This window comes from Parus major, chromosome 2 (assembly GCF_001522545.3).
Source record: "Parus major isolate Abel chromosome 2, Parus_major1.1, whole genome shotgun sequence".
In the NCBI taxonomy this organism is placed as follows: domain Eukaryota; kingdom Metazoa; phylum Chordata; class Aves; order Passeriformes; family Paridae; genus Parus; species Parus major.
In genome coordinates, this window is record NC_031769.1 from 114,113,776 (window position 1) to 114,132,045 (window position 18,270).

Below are 18,270 nucleotides of genomic sequence, written 5' to 3' on the forward strand. Positions count from 1 at the left end.
CCTCTTCTTTCAGAGAATATTGATGAACAGAAAGTTGTATTGATGAGTAAGATGTATAATGACTGAACATCATCCAAGTTCAATTTAAACCTGAGCTATATACTACCTCAGAATATAGTATGTATAAGATATTTATATATGAGTATAAATTATGCACTTCTTTAGACAAAAAATGCCAATAAGTTTAAAACATGAATATGTTAATTAGATTTAAATTCATCCATTATAGAAAATATTTTGACAAGTATTCTAAGAATAGTGTTTTTAAAACAGTTCAATGCATTAAATATATGCAAATTTTGACAGTCAAAAATGCATACTGCATATCTGAGATACTATCATTCTTCACAATCATTGCAGTCTCTAGCTAGATACAGATTTTTCATGACAGACAGAAACATTTCCTTCTGTGTATCTCATATTCTCAGACTTCTGCTTCAAAATGATTCCTGAAACACTTTTAAAGCCAGACTTAGAACTACTGCAAACTAGAATGGTTGCTATACACTCCAGTTAGCCAAGCCTGCCAACGCTGAACCATATTCAATCTCACTTTTTAAGTAGAACTGCTTGTCACTGGAATCACATCTACTGGTGAATTTTAGGAGATGTTTTGTTCTTGAGTTATCTGTATTAATAGTGCATATATAGGCTATTTCCAAAATATGCCTAAGGTACACAAATATATGAGATTTGTACACACAAATGCATTAGAGCCCATATGAATTTGAAGTACTAAAAAATCCCCATGTAACTTTAGGGTGCAGTTTCAGAACTGGCTAAAATCCATTTAAAATTGTAACTAAATGTGAATTCTGCCCCCTCTTTGCTTGGTACTTGTCCTGCAGCCACATCACAAACCAGAGCAGCTCACCAGTTAAGATAAGAACTTAGTCTGAAAGACTAGAAAGCTGTAATGACCATTTGCTTTCAAAGCAGAATATCTTTCCACAAAGGCATCCTGTCTGGGCATGGAAGTATCTGCATGCAATGCTACTCTACAACAGGCAGAGTAGCATAAATTCACATTACCCAGCCTCACACCGCTCAACCACACTCACAGGCTGCTGCAGATCACAGCAACAAAACTGTAACATAGAACAAGGTCAAGAAAAAGATCAAAGGAACAGTGAACAAACTCCATGTATCAGGAAAATACACGGATTCTTTAATTACATGTATCTACTTATGCAAGGATTTTGAATTTGAAATGGGGATTTAAAGAAAACATTAAAAGGAAATTTTTACAAGTAGTAACAGTTGGTCTTCGAGATGTCCCAGGCAGGCAGCAGCCTGAATCACACAGTGAGAGCATCACAGCTTTGTGTGAGTCACATGTTTCCTAAAGATCCGGTGAGAACATGTGGATGGAAAGATATGTCATTATTTTACAACAAAAACAAGTTTTCTGGCATGAGTTTCCCTCAGCTACTGAAGTTAAGTGTAAGTTCCCTTATAACTACCAACACTTTATTCTACTTAGTCTTTATTCTACTTAGTTATACTACCTTACTAAGGACCTGGAGGGAATCCTACAGGGACTACTGCAGAGAGGCAGTGGGTTTGTGGGTTTGTGCATTTGTTTCTTACCCCAGTTTCACAGCTTGTGTGGGCCTCTGTCTTACTAATGAAAGTCCCTCTGGATTGACCTATTACACAGGGAAAATAAAACTAACTGATTATTTTTTGAGGAAAAAGTAGCTCAAATGAACTTCAGTCAAAGTTTTGCAACGGCAGGGGGTCAGATAAAATGTGATGCTGTAAGTGTGATAGCTAATACTGGGTTAACATACTTACAGGAAAAACAACACTCAGTAGAAAATGAATTTAATGTTCTCAGTAAGATTTCTTTAGGGTCAGTAGGTATAAAATGCAATAATCTTGAAAATTAACCCCAGGTGTATAATTTTGTTAATAGAAGAAATGTGCAGGAGAGATAAACCACTAAATTTTATGTAATGTTTTATGCAGGAAAAAGGGTTCCTAAGACAGGGCTATATAGCTCACCAGAGGCTAAATCACAGTCCACGAAGAATGCAGAACTCCTCTGGACATCAGTGGCATTTTTCCTACAGTAAAAGCTGCAAGGCCAAGCCAGTCATTGAAATACTCTGGTACCACAAGGCTCAAAAGGCAAAGCAGTGATAATGGCAGAAGAGCTGTTATTTCTGTACCATAAAAAGAAATTTTCCAGAGACGTTATTACATTTAAATGTATTCTGATATTGCATTCTGCTTTTCCATCTCAGCAGACACTGTTCCATCTGAACAAGATGGACATAACACAGAGCACAGTATTTTCTATTAAATATAGTTATAAGGGAAGAATAACAACCTTGGAATGACTCACTTGCAGGACCAATTCATAGGTTACACTGAGTATGAAAGGCAATTTCAGAATAGTGGTGGAAGAAAAAGAGTTTTATAACAGAGGTGATGCAAACTAATTTGGAGACTCAGATACACAGAGAACTAATTTGGAGACTTGGATACATAGAGAAGTACACAATGTACTATAAACACTTCAAGGGAGGAAATAATAGGGGGTTTTTCAAATCCAGTGGTATCTGCAAAAATAAAGTCCAGTTCTGTTCAGTAACAAAATCATTAAAAAGACTGAAACATATTAAAAATTCAGCACTAAAAAGACAGCAGCTTTGTACTTGTGCTACACTGAGTCTAAACACAAGATACTAGGAATGGGAAACTGTATTAAGGCAGGACTGGTGACAGACGCTGGCAGTCCTATACAAGTGGTGCATACAGAATGTAATGAGATATTCACGAGTGTATTTCAGCTCATATAATAAAGTACCAAGAGGGTAAAGTTTTGCACATCGTGGCATTACTTCCTAGGATAATGGGAAAAAATGGTAAGAAAATACGAGATTTGTTTAATTCTTTCACAAACATCCTGTCACAGTTCTGTATCCTAGATGATACAAATCTTTGTCAGGAAAAATATGATGAAGTTCACCTTTTAAAATCTAATCCAATAGACTTAGTACTACTTCTGTGTAAAAACAGTATCTTCTACAAAGGAACTGTACCATAAAAATTGATGCTCATGAAATGTTATTATAATCTAAAGTCTAAAACCACAAAGCAAGGAAATTCTGAGTTAAAATGAAACTTCATCCTTAGCCCACCCAAAACTGTTTAGATATAGTAGGGCTTGCCAAAAACTAATAATCCTATGTACAAAATATGCTGCCATCACTACAAATTTCAAACTAAATGTGGAATTCCAGCCCTAATTCTTACCTTTCTCTTCCCTACTTTTATGGGTATAAATACGTCCTTTCATTACTTCAGCACTTGTGTGGTTAATAATCTTAAGATAATTATTTTAAACTATTTCTGCGCAGCAGAATTTTTTTTGCCAGCTTGTCAGCTAAATAGTCAACTCCAAGAAGAGGAAAAACCAAAACACAAATAGTAAAATTATCTTTATGGAGTACTGTGGAGTGGCCCTGAAGGAAAAAGAATTCACATATCTGAGTGGTCTGCTCCTTGTACTCCAAACTCATCAGATGTTTTTGGTTTTTTTTTTTTAAGGCCTAGAGGCATAACTTATTGAACCACCAGATAAGGACTGAGGATCTCATCCAAGTTACGAGATAACAAATTATGATGTGGAGAAGAGTGATTTTTGTCAGAGATGGAGAAGGAAGGGGGGCGAGGAATGGGACATAGCATCTCACAGTGTTTCTCTAGTTCTGCTCCACAATTTAATTTGTGTTGAAGAATCTCTACATCTGCTCTTTCTCTCACCATGATCTATTTTTGGTTATACTACTTTTCCCCATTTCTCTTATGGGATCTCATCTATATAATGGTCAAAAAAAGGATTTCCTGATATTTTTTGATTCTACCTTCTTAAAAGAAAGTTCCTAGTAAGAAATGGTAAATTGGTCTCTGGTGCAGGAGGTCAGGACTTTCTACAGAACATGAGTAAGGAAAGTAGCAGATGAATGCAGCAATGGAATAGCTAACATGATGTTTCACGGACTAAGAAAGCACTTCACAGAGAAACCCCTTCAGCATGGGGAGTTTGTTCCATGAGCCAACAAACATTGCCTAGAGTCATGCAAGTTCACAAAAAAAGCAATATCTGTACCACAGAGCCTTCTGCAAACCCACATTCACAACTTTGAATATCATCCAGCACTACTTCAGTTGATCTGTCCTGATCCTAATAGATCTGCTGTCATTTAAATCTGAATTTGGCTGTTTTCCTTAAAGCGGACATGTTGCCACACTAGGTCTGTGAACCAGAGATATTTGATTCACTCCAAAGAACAAAGGGTGAAAATTAGTCTGTCTGGTGTGTCTCCCACACTACACACACCCCTTCTCCACTGTCAGTACAGGTACTTCAGGACCCTCTGGTGATGTGCCTTCTCATCTAAGAGTCAGCTGGTCAGTTTTTCCCTGGACATAGTTTAGGTGTCCACAGTGGTGGAAATGGAAGCCAGTTTTACCCAAGACCAGTCAGAAAATCTTCTTTCTACAGAATGTTTCCATATTTTCTTCTGTTCTGTATAAATTCCTAAATGGCCAAGTGACAGATATGCTAAGGTTGCAATTCACCTGTCTTTTCAAAGTATATATCTGTGTAGGGCGAACACTCAAAACATAAAGGGAGAAAGGGGTGTTCTGGCAGAACAGAAATTGGTGTTCAGTGATGGTAAAATACAAACCCATTCTTGAACCAACACGAAGGACCACAGACCCAGCTCTTTTGCTTAGTTTCTCACTCAGTGCTCCCCCCCTTCCCTGCTCTCCTCTCCCACATGTGACTGAACACTCAGCTTCCAGTGTGCGTGAAAAGCTCATGTTTCCTCAAAACATTTCATCCTTACCCAGGATATTAGGACCTGAAGATTATGACACTCTCTAATTCAGAATATTCTGTGATTATGTTATTTTTTTTTTAACTACTAAACTTTGTACAGGTCCATTACAAGCTCGGTAGTAATAATAAGGAAAGATTCTGATGAGTGAGTGGTAGAAAATTAACTTCCAGGCCTGGTACATCAGTGTGCCCCACTACTTCAGATTATGCTTTCACCTCTAAAAAAGAGCTTCCAGCATTGCTAGAATCCCAGGCAACCATGTAGGAAGCAGCAGGTTAAGAGCTGCCTCTGTTTTAATAAACTTATTCCTAGAAAGTCTGCAGTCCTCTGCTCCAACCAAAACCTTCTAAATTCCTTCTAAATTTAGAACTATTTTACTCTGCAGTAAATATTAACATTTACATTTTGAATTTCTGAAAAGAGTTAATAAAACCACCAAGTTTAAGAATGCTACTTTAGTATTTCCTCTGTCGTGTTCTATTTGATAAAGTCCTCTGTCTGAGAAAGCTTTCTTAAAAGGGCAATGGATTCTGCCGAGTAACATATTTTTCCTTTTCAAAAATATTTTTTCTCTGAGATTTCATTATTATATACATGGAGTCCTCTCTAGCTCTGAAAAAAAAAATTATAGGACAAGCCCTAAGGATTTGTAAACTAAATCCCTTGGTTTTACTAGAACTGAAATAATTTATACAAATTTACAAAGTTTAGTATAAGCATATATTTAACAGATGCCTCTTTAATTATTTCTATAAGCATAGTAACTATAGATATATGATAATAAATACATGCACAATAGGCTTTCTCTTACAACTGTAGGTTTAACTATATTGCATGACTGCAATTTTGGTCACGATATCTGTATTTAGAGTTTGAGTAGCTTTAGCCTTAAGGAAACTCAACCAGCTCCATTATCTGCAGGACATCTTTCAAATTCAGGAGAAGAAAATATTTTGAATAGGGAAGCGACTTTTATTCAGAGATAAAGGTTAGAAAATACTAAGGCCTTATGCTTTGTTCCTCAGCCAAAAATGGGGGCATCATGACAAAGTAATAACACAGGTATTCTCATGTTCAGTCCAAAATCTGTAGAATGTAATGTATACATCATGACAGCCTGAACCTAAGTAACAGAAGGAAAGAATAGGTAAGAGTGAGCCCAAGATTTTCCTAGCAACATCAAGACTTGGTCCTCACTTCACTCACTGTGATAGAAGTCTCCCTGTTGCTAAAAAGGAGTTAACTCCACAGGAGAAAAATCTGTGTGGCAATACTTAAGGGACTCAAACACTCCTAAAAGACAATAGCAATGAATGACATGGATATGATCAAATGAATCAGCAAAACACACACAAAAAATTATCTTTGAAACAATATTATTTGGGTTAGAAAGTCATGTGATCAAAATATAAAAAATGAAAATTTGAGGCTGCCTGGAAGTTTTACTCTGGTGCAATTTGCAACTGCATTAATGATAAAAGCTGCAATGACATGATCATTCATTCCAGATCCTCTGTTTCACTCAAATTCCTGCCAATGATAACATACTAAAAAGCAAAATCAAGACATCCTTAAATCTGTCATTCCCAGCATTAAAGTGCCTGACTTTGTAACCTAACAAAGTCCTGAAAAAATGAAGTCCTCATGACATCAGTGTTGCAATCTTTTCAACTTTATTTCAAGAGCTACTATGGTGATTTACAAAAATGGCTTTGGTACCTAATGTTGCAGAATCTAAGTAGTTTCTTTCCTCAACGTTGATTAAAATATCTAGAATTTCTTCATTTCATACAGGTTTAAAGTTTCAAAATCTGGAATTTTCCCTTGACTCTTGTAGACCTGGTGCTCTGTTTTTTACTCACAAATATTGACAACACATAGCAGTGTCAGATTCTAATAGCTACAACCATACATCCATGTCATATATTAAGTCAGAAGTAATCTGCTTCATTAGAAATAAAGTAAATCTTGTTGGTTTTCTCCTTAAGGTATTCACTTATTTTGAGCACTCTTGAGGGTTTACTGATGTTCAAGATGCAGTTGGGTGAGACACACTGTAATCCAGCACAGAAGCAAACAGGCTCTGTAAATGTGCCAGCATGTTGTCAGACCATTTGATGCATCTTCAGCAAGTGGTGGGCATCCCTTCTTCCTTCACTTCTTACACAAATATAACCTGAAAGTCAGAGTTGGCCTTACACAAAGGGTGAAAGAGCAAAAGGCAGTCAATTTGCTTTTCATTCAAAACAAGCCAGGAGAAAACAGGAAAGAAACTTTTTCACTAAGTAACAATTCCTTCCCAGGGGTTCCTCACAGAAAAATGCAACTGTCATCCTTTAGATTTTAATGTCCCTGTACTGGAACAAAATACTAACTCAGTTAAAAGTTCCTCACAACGGTCTTGTAGCTGTGCTTTCAGTTGCTGATGCTTTATGAGCTTTAAAAAGAATACAGCCAATTCTGTGGTTTCTGATGCAAAATGAAACCTGGAATCTAATTTAAGTTATCAGCATATAATTATTATTCACAATAATGAATATTTGGCTTTGCTACTTTTATGTTCTTAGTTATGGAAAATAATGAGGTCTGTTTAGCAGAGTTTTTTTGTAGTGATGTATCATTTACTGTTCTTAAGGAAAAAGATATTTAAGTTGCATTACAGTTGATATCAAAACTTTGTTTTAGTATCAGACTTAAAACTGAGGTCCTTATCAAGAGAAATCTCCCCCTAAATTAACAGTGTTGCCCCAAAAGTATGCATCAAATCCAGTATGAGCAAGAAATCCAACTAAATCTCAATATAAAGCTAAAAACTCCTATCATTTCCCCTTGGTTCTATAAGGAGACAAGACTCAAGGGCAGCCTGCCTCACTAAATTTTTCCACTCACTTTTTTTAAAAAACTGATTTTGCTCAAAGTAATCTTGAAAAGAAAAATACAAAAACAAAAAAACACACTTCTAGCAGTCTTTGGTCAATGTAGACTTGATATGATTTTACATCATCAAAATGCATCTTAATTGTGTTAAAATTTGTTGCACACATTTTTTTTCCAATATTCACAGGAACGTTTTGTTTTACAGTCCCTTCTTCACTTGCATGCCCTTTTTCTCTCTCATTGGGAAAATATATCAGTTGCTTATTAAAAAAAGAAGTGTTTTGGCATGGCTGACCTGTAGAGATACAGAGCTAAGCAGAGTCAGTGAATCCACTCACTCTGATATGCACACATGATATGCAATTAAAATCTCCATTCACATTCCTACGGGGTTGTCAATCAAGAGAAAAGCCTTTTTGACAACATCCAGTGAAGCGTACCAACTAACTGCTGAACAGGAACTTAAACAGTAACAGCTTTTGTTACTAGCAAGAACGGATTTTACCAAGATTGGGCTCGGTTTCTAAAGAAATAATTATGTTAAAATTTTGGGAGCTTTTTATTAAAAATTAAAATGTGTCACAAAGCTATTGTATGTGAAGTTATCATATTGTGTAATACATGAGGGTTATCAGATATATGTGAAAAAAAAACCCTCTCTAACCTTTCTTGGCTGTAGGAAACAATTTATCCTTTCATATTTAGAACAATGAATAATGATTACAAGCTGTTTTTTAGTGAGAAGAAAACATAATTCTAATTACATGTTGTCTATTTGGTAGGCATCAAATATCTTTTATAATATGACATTATAAGCTGCCCAAATGCAAAACTAACACTGAAAAAAGTCTGCTACTGCCAAAAAAGATACTGTGAACAATTTATTACTGATACACCAGAAAATAATTATAGGTATTTGCAACTCCGTGAAAATATCCTACCTTTCAATTTACAGAGGAAAACAGAGGAAAAGTCTTTGATAAACATTGAAGATGCTAACATTTACTTTCTAATACCCAGTCACGTAATGCAGAACTCGCATTAGGGTACTTTTAAATCCAATCTGTAAAGGTAAAACCAGTAAAAATACATAGATTGTTAATAATATGATGTTTGTGTTTTGAGCACTAACCTTGAATTACAGTTTTCAAACATGCTAATATTATTAAATATTGAAATATTTGCCCTCTTGCTTATCACACTCCATAACTGAAGAGAGAGCAGATGCATCCTGACTATTAACAGTCATGACAAATTGCCTTACTAATGAATGTTACACACTGAAAGTGCCATAACTGATTAAACTACAATTTCCCACTACCAGATAGAGAGAGACTTGGGAACTCCAGCAGTGGACAACTCTGATGTTCTGCCAACAGGCCTTCGGGGCACAGTGTGGTATTTAGAAAAACACACTGTAAATTCCATATGAATATATTCTAAAAGACTATGTGTATACAACAGGTTTTAAAGAACATTAGATGAAACAGCTTAGGTTCATAGCCGATGAGCCATGCAAAATGGATGTGTTTTAACAATTTTAGAATCATTACAAGGCTGCATTGGAGAATATTTCTGTTGGGTTCCTCTGCCCCTCTCCCCACCTCCCCAAACATTGCTTGTGCTTTGCTTTCACATAAAATCTTTCTTTTGTCAGTCTCTTTGTCGGTGCAAAATTGGCAGTGGTTCAAATTCAAAGTACTCCTATTCATTTACTGACCATTAAACCAATGTCATTCTAGTTCACATCAGCCAGAGAGCTAAGCTCTAAAAAACATAAAAGGCTTGCTTCACCACTGACGAATAATGTGTACATTTTTACAGAGCTTAAACCTTAATGCTTTGCCTGAAACTAACAATACAGTATACCTTATCATTCCTTTTTCACAAGCAGGCAGCTGCTGAAACGCTTGCCACTTCAAAATATCAATTGCTTGCCAGAGTTGTCCTCAACACACCCTGTCAAACTCATGTATATTGTGCAATGAAAATGGTGCAGGACTGAAAGCTAGAAATTGTGTCAAATTCTGCTGTAAGGGTATGATGTGCAAAGAACAATGTATGACAACCGTAGAGACTACAAACAATAGCAGTGGAGCCAGACACTACATATATCACAACTGCGCCTGTACATATTTTATTGTATGTATTATATATTTAAAGCATGACAAATGTGTCATTGAAGCTATGTGCTACACCAAAAAGAAACCCTTCAGCTAGTTAAGCTTTTTCATTTCTCTTGATGGAAATGTAGTAGTATTTTTCTGCCCTCTAAACATTTGTTTGTAAATCACACAGCACAAGAAAAAAATAAATCAGGTTTTCAAAATGAGTAACAGAAAACAAAAGACAATACTACAAGATGAGAAAATGAGATTTTGTTAGATTAACACTTTTGCTTTTCTCTACAGACACAGAATCAGGCTACCTTAAAGAATATCTGAGGCTATGCACGACAAATACAATATCACTACACCCATAAATTACAGTGTACCTAATTTTAATGTAGATAAGTGCTGGCCTATTGATTTGCATGTTTCCCTGGCAAAATGGAAATCCCATGTGAGTATGTTCTTTGTCTGTAGAAAATGCATTTTAAAAAACCTTTATGAATACAGCAATCTATGCTAAAAAGGAAAACAGAGTAACTGGTATAAAATTATGTGTGGAACCTAGGGGAAGTAGTGCTCATGTACACACAATGTATACATGCATGTCTCTGTGCATGTGTCAATGTCTGTTACACAGTCACACAGTTTTTAGCAAACAGAATTTCTACAAAGTATCTTAAATCATGAAAATTCAGCCTCTAGAGAGAATCTTAAATTAGCTGAGGAAAAAAATGAAAACTGCCAAGCTAAGTAACAAAGCAAGACAATCATAAGGTGACCATGAAGTGCTAGTCTTCAGAAAACAACACATAGTTGTGATGGAAAGTGTTTAGGAGACAGATGAGTGCAGCAGCCCACAACAGCATGTAGGCTGCAAAACCTGAACACAGTATTCCATGAGGGTCATTAACTGATATAATCCTAACCAAAATGAATAGATACACCATTAAGGTGTTAATAAATATTTTGGAAAGAGAATGGGTGTTTTAGGTGCTCAGGGTTGCTGACCTTTGCTGTGTTTATTAGTGGGACAATGATGCATTATTAACACACAGCAGCTGTACCTGAACTGCTGCCATGAACATAATAGCCTTTTATAGCCATCAGGGGAGTGAGATAGGAGGCCTTTATTAACCACTACACATGATTAGCACATTATGTGAACTTTAGTAGGCAAATTATCTCTTATTGAAATATAATGTTGGTTATAACTAATTGTAAACATGATTTAAAAAACTTCTCAATACAAAACTAAGGGTTTTACTGCCATTTAGCTAATAAGTGACTAAGCCACTAAAAAAATAATTCTTCTTTTCCTTTGTTCAACCCGTAAAAACAACTGTGCCGCACAAAAACCTATTGCCCTATGATAAAAACACTGAAGTGACTGAATGACTTCCACATCTTGAATATTATTTTTCAGAACCGTAAAAAAAACAAAGACACTTCCAACACAATTAAGAAAACTGCTGGTGAAGAAAAAAGAACTTGCCTCATATTTTCCTGTAAAGACTACATGCAGCTCTTAAAGAATCAGTTGACAATACATTTTCAAGACTTAACTTGAAAAATAACACCATGATTTACTTCAAAAACTAATTTTGGGTAAGATTATCCCATTAGCCTTCACAACTGAACACAGCACTGAGAGTCCATTATGAGCAGTCTTTTATGCCCTAGCAGAAAGTCATTAACATAAAATAAATCATTAGCTTTGATATTAAGCCTCTACTATCTACAGGTTTCTATGACTAATGTTCAGAACTTTGTCTGCCAAATGGTCAATTATATGTTTTTGAAAGGTTATCATCCCTTTTCACCATTACTTTTCCCTTTACTATTTATTATTATTATTTCAGGTCAATGCAAACACGATGATCATACGAGAAACAAATGTTTTCTCTTATTCATGAACACAAACCTACCCACTTTTGGCAACTGTGACCAGAATATAACTTCAAAGCAAATTACTTATAGTACAGGATAGAAATGATGCTTTCTCAGAGTAAGTTCACTTCTTTCAAAGTCAGCAATATATGTAATGAAGCAGAAGTCTACATGTGTGTATATATACACAGACTAGCATAGGTACAACAGAAATGTACATGTTTACATAATGTTCTCTTCTAACAGGAACTGTCTAGATAAATCTTTTACTTCACATTGCAGACTCCAACTTCCTTTACTGACCCATTTCCCTAAGTACAGGTTATCACTGTCTGATTTCAGAATTCTTGCATTAGAGAATAAGAACTCTGGAGTACACTGCAGATTTTCTTAATATAATAAAAATACAAGCCAGCTACAGTAACTTCTATTTAACCTTTAAGACCATATAATCATCAACAACAATAGCAGGAGACAAAAGTACTACCACAGCAGCTCAATTTCCATGCTTAGCCAGCAGTACCTTTGAAAAAAGTCACTCGTGCCACTTTTGATTGGTAGAGAGTGGTTTAACAGTCAAGAATGTGAATGCTAAAACATTCTGACATTTCCACTAACCTGGATTTGTCAGATGCTCATGTAATTCAAGTATGTTTTGCAACTTAGAAAGCAATGTGTTCCTTGGGAGGAAACCATTCAACAAGGGTCTATAGCAAATCAAATAGCAGCCCAGTGAGAAATACTAAATGAACAGTTCAGGAACAGTGTTAGCATATGTGCAATTGAAAGATAAGATATAAATATTATTAGAGCCATATGAAATTCAAATGCTAAAAATAAATTACTTGCTGCAAACATAAGAAGCAAAACAAAACCAGACATTACAAATGTGTGTTGCACCAAGATGCCACTGAAAAATAATTTTAAGTTTGAAGGTCTAAATCAAGAGCTAAATATTTTATTTGATGACTTACTAACTGAAAACTTATTGCTATCAATGAACATAAATGGCAGATACTCCATTAGAAAGAGGGACAAAAGTTCCTTAGGTGCACTTGCCACTGTGGAGGGGCAGAGTTAGTTGCTGATGCTAAGGCTACATAATCTGTGCCTAACCATAGAATAATGCAATGCTGCCATTTTCCAACTGAATGCTGTAGGGAAAAGCATTACGACCAAGAAAATCGCATTTGGGCTGATATGAATTCCATGCCTGAAAGTATTTTGGAAGCATTGCTATAATTAAGAGTCATTTGGTGAATCTGCTATAAACCCCATTTTGAAGTTTATAACTCAGCATTTTTAATGAGAAATCGTTCTTTGGGCCGAAAATTGGTACATAGTTGCGTAGCCAAAACAGCAGAACAGACTTTTTCAGTTGGAAGGGATCTACAACAATCACATTGTCCAACTGCAACAACAAAACATTTAAATTTAGGTTATATTTAAAGTAAGTATTTTATTGTATGCAGTCCATGCTAGACATTCAAAGAGCATGTGTCCTCTTCAAAAAAATAAACAAAGCTGCCACTAATTGCTTCTGCTGTCAGTTCCAGAAGCCAAGGTCTGCACTGATCCAGGGACTACCCTCTCACCATGTAAAGTGGTGCTTTCAGGTCGCTCTTGAGCTGTGCTGAGAGTGCAAAGGAAGCTTTTTACTTCCAACATCTAAGCTTTGTTATATCTACCATCAATACAAGATTTAAATATCCAAGAATTTTAATCTAAATCCTACCATGATTAAGACAATTCTCTGCTTAAATATAAATTGTGTTTTACACATAGTCCATTTTTCAAATGCTTCCATACATTTTTAGCAACACAATAAAGTCATGCTAGTGTGGGAATCTGAGGGCCAGAGGGTACTCAGTTCTTCACAATAAATTGTGCTCATCCCCAACACATCCTGAACTCAACAGAACCTGGAACCTTCCAGTCTTCCACAGTATCAGCTCCTCAAAATCATCTCCAGCTGCTCTTTGGTTTAATGTAAACACCAAAGGTACTGCATGTGCTGTAGTGTTTAGTTAATTCAGCATTCTTAATAATTTACTGGTTTCACTTTTTTTCATAAGACCTCATGATAGGCTGATTGAGGGTAATGCTCTAGAGATGAAACACATCATTCTGGTATGAGAGTAAAACATAATTCCTCTTAAGGTACTGATGTTTGTCAGAAAGAAAAAAAATAAATTACTGCAAATGCTTTGGTTTATAGACATCTTTGAGAAAGATTTCTCAAAAGCACACACATAAATCATTTTCTGTGTTCCACTAAAATTGGGACCACTTCTTTCCTGAAACATTGAAATTTAAGGAGGCACACTTGAGACTTGCCCAGAACTCTGAGACTACATACTAAGGTATTAAAGAAAAAAACATTTCAGTTCTTCATATGTGGTATTTTTGAAACTAGGAAACTTAAGACTTGAAAATCAACAGTCATCCCTAATGCAACTGTTTAATCTTTCCTTTATGAAACAGTAACAAATTTCAAGTATGATTCAAATGCAATAGAGAATCTACTATTTTTTTTAAGGGGGAAAAAAATATGTTCAGGATAAACACTATGAGCATAATCTAAAACACTGTCAAAGCAGTAACATAGTATTTCAACTTTTGAGCTGTCCTTCAGAGAGCCTGCTTGCCACAATTCTGAGTTTGAGATAGAGGCTGGACGGAAACAAGCACCTAGAAATAATGTACACTTTGTAAACGGTCATGGAACATTTTATTTAGAGTAGTCTCTATGGTAGGGTTAAGTTTACACAACAAATTACTCTAAACGCTGAGTATAAATATATGCACTTTTGCTCCATGGAATTCTGATTACAAGCGGGATTGTTACCTGCTTACAAAGCATTGTATTATATCTCCTTATCCACTCCTACCCAGAGTCACTCTGCTTTTTTTCATTTTGAAAGGTTTTGCTTCCCTCCTTCCTTTCTCCTCCTTATTCCTCTTTTTAAAAACAACTACAGTCTATCATTTTACCTCTGCTTCTGGCTGTATTTTTCCACTGCACTGACAACTACCAGTGAATACAAGAAAGATGAGTTGTAGGCTCCTGTATTTTTGAACAAGGTAGCAAATCACAGAAGAATCCAGTGCATAATTCTGCAAGGCTAACCATTGGGAGCAGTAAAGACCATTATTTTCTGCCTACTGATGGCAGAGGTCAGCATCCCTGTCATTAGCTGTGTCAAACTACAATTATATAACTGTACTTTATGTGAGCAGATATCTGAAAACACTGTAAAGTTTCAAGTATGAAAATTAAAATATACCTATCCTTCCTATAGTACTGATCAAAGTGGTCTTTGGAGGTGACACTTCAATAGGGAAAGCCATGAGGCTGTTATTTACTTCCGTCTACATAAACATTTAAGCTTAACTTCTTCAGGCAGCTTGAAATCACTGGCCATATTCTATCAAATTAAGCCACATGGATTATCAAAGTCATTTCTTTTATATCATTCAACTCAATTACAGAATGTGACATTTCCTAAAATAAACTTCAACTGAACAGACTACTCACATTAGCCTGAACATATCTGAATTGCAATTATGCTTCAAGTTTCAAGAGGCAAACAGTACAACCCCAACCCTAAATCTGTCCAGCATAAGAGCTCCGCTATGTTATTTCAAAGGCTGACCTATATACCAAAGCATACCGTCCATTCTGTCTGTTTGTATAAGAGATACCTCTCACAGTTGTCATAACCAACATTGTTTGCATTGTTCCTCCACTTTTCCCTCTCCATGGGTAATGCAAGAGAAACAAGGAAAAGCCTGCATAACAATATATGCGGAGTATAATGAGCTTTCACAGCAGATAGAGAAATATTAGGCTAAGATGCTTAGAATGCTATTTTAGGTTTATAAAATAAAGATCTAAGCAGTCTTCTGAAACAAAGCCTGCCAACTGAAAATTGTAAGATAAGAGGCGATTGTTTGAATCTACATTATTTTCCTCTGGCTACAGAAAAATGCAGAGTCAATACCTCCCATGCATGTGCCTGAGTACTCGTATGCTACAACCAACCATCTGATCAGGGGAAAAAGGCTACTGCTAACAGAACAATTAGAAAACTTAAAAGCCTAAGTATTTGTGGAATAAATTCTAAATTACTAGCAGCTCAAGCAGATTTCAAATGTAAAGAATCAAAATCTGGCAAATTCGTAAAAGGAAAAACACCAGCAAAACCTAGGTATGAAAAATAGGGCCAAATCCACTAGTAAGTGCCAAAAGCAAGTTTTAACTAACTTTACAAGAAACTAAATCCCAGAGGATCTTGAATGAGTTCTGAATGAGTTTTGCAGGTAGACACCTATTGAAGACCACCATTCTGACCCAGAACAAGGATCTATCACACTCCAACCATCATCTCCTTTCCTGGGAGAGTTTAAAAGCAAACACTCAACCAAACATACTGAACAGAAAATTCTGCAGGCCTCCCGCCCTTCCAACTCCCTAAATACACACAGCCTGAAAATGAGTGACAGAGCAATACTGTAACATGACGACATGTTTAGAACAAGTCAGATAAGTTTTCACAGCAATGTTAATCATGCTGGGCAAAGGGAGAGAGTGAAGGGGGTGAAAAATGAAATGCTCACTAAATGTATGCCTCCAAGGGGCCTGGCAAATCTACTCTGTCCGCTTAGTGTTATCAATGGTCAGTGGTAAAGACATCTGAGAAAGACATTTGTTCTGTACTCAATATCTTATATTGAAACATTCCTGGTAAGTCTTTTCCAAGCATAAAACATATGTCTTATGACTGTGCACTTTTAAGCACATTATCAGTTCAGGCAAAGTGAAATAGAAGAGTTGCAACTTGTCTACAGAATGAGTGTCTCATTTGCATTTGAAAAGAACAGTTTGCTCCCTCATACATGGCATGACTTGAAAGAAGCTTTAACCAGCTAGTAAAGAAATTCTGAAAATGACTTTCTAAATTAATTTATTCGATTTGGAGTGCAATACACCAAAAATTATTTAAGGAACTTAATTGGAAAATGATTTAATATATTAAAGTAATTCCTGATTTTCCAAAGCATTTAACTTTTAAATTAAATCTGGCCCACTATCTCAAGAATGATGAGTGAAATGTGTATTCAAGTCATTACCTTCTTTCTGAAGCTTTAAATCATTGATAGGTTTAATAACGTTTGTCCAGTTTCACTGCCAAACAGGTCTTCAAACACTTTGGTTCTTATGGTATTAATATCAGCCCAAGCTTTTCACATGGCAACATTTCACTGTTACAATTTACAAATCTGACAATAGAGAAAATAACAGCAAACCACAGATGAAAAGTAGTAGTAGCCTCATGATTACTCAGAGCACTAACAGAACATTAATGAACACATAAATGCTCCCTCGCATTTGAACTCTTCCTGCTGAACCAAGTTCACTCCTGGCACAAACTTCCAAATTACAGCGCACGTTTCCCAGATGCTGGAAAACAGTTACTTAAAACAACACTAACAGTCATACCTCTGGGATCTCTCCTGAAATATCCTGAGGCATCCACCACAAAGGGCCAGATTTATCCCTGGATTCTATAACTCCATTGAGTATATGTGAAATGCAGCCAGGATGAATTTGGTCCTTTCTGTTGTGATTGGTAGATGCGACCATGTGGGAAACCTTTCCTGAAAACTGAGAGGGCTTCACCCGGGCGCCGCAGCCTCCGCGCCTCAGCACAAGCACACTCTATTTTGCTGTTTATCTCTGAATCGAGGCAGCTGCCCGGGATGAAAGGGACGGCTCGGAACGTCTCTCTGACACGTGAGACCGTCACGACAATAGCCAGGAGCGGGACCGGGCTGTTCGCCGGGCCGGGCCGGGGGCTACCCTCCGCAGCAGCGCCCCGCCGGCCACCGCGCCCCGCCGCCGCCCTCCGCACCCGCGGCCGGCCCTGCGGAGCCTGCGCACGGCGGGGCTTGCGCTGCGAAAAGCCATCTGCTGCTGCAGCCCGCCACGGGCTGCCACGGCGGGCTTCCAAACAGGCGCCCGAGCGCTCAGCTTTGAACCCATCGCTCTCTCCCGGCTTGCTCCCTTTGGCCGGGCTGTGCTCGAAGAAGTGCTCCGGGTAACTCGCACTTTCCGATCATTTCCTACGGCCAGCATTTTATTCACGTGCAAAGCCCATTCCGTAACAGCAGAGAAAGTGCAGCTCATGCATAAAGCACCAGCTGGCTCAGGCTACGGCGGCAGTAACAATGCAGGAACCCCAGCCCCCTTCCTCGGCAGCAAAAGTCACGCAAAGTGCTCCGGGATCGCAGCACCAAACTCTCGGAACCGGACTCAGGATTTGGGCTAGCGCGTGTATCCTCTGCGGTTTCTCCTTCCCTAGGGCTCGGGGATCTAAAACTTAGCTCTCCTCATGTACTGACCCTGTTTGCAGAGGTTTAATCTCTTAAAGTTACAGAGAAATTGGAAAGGCAGTTGCACAGCCGGGACAAAGTGGAGCCGATGTTCTGAACCGACTTGTCAACACTATGCGGACTTACTATGCTCATAGAGA

General features: G+C 37.1%; 1 protein-coding gene across 2 annotated transcripts in view; it reads right to left on the bottom strand.

Annotated features, from left to right (window-relative positions):
* Positions 1–18,270, bottom strand: part of TOX (thymocyte selection associated high mobility group box) — a 217,457-nt gene that overhangs the window by 198,488 nt on the left and 699 nt on the right. The gene's annotated exons all lie outside the window — the stretch shown is intronic.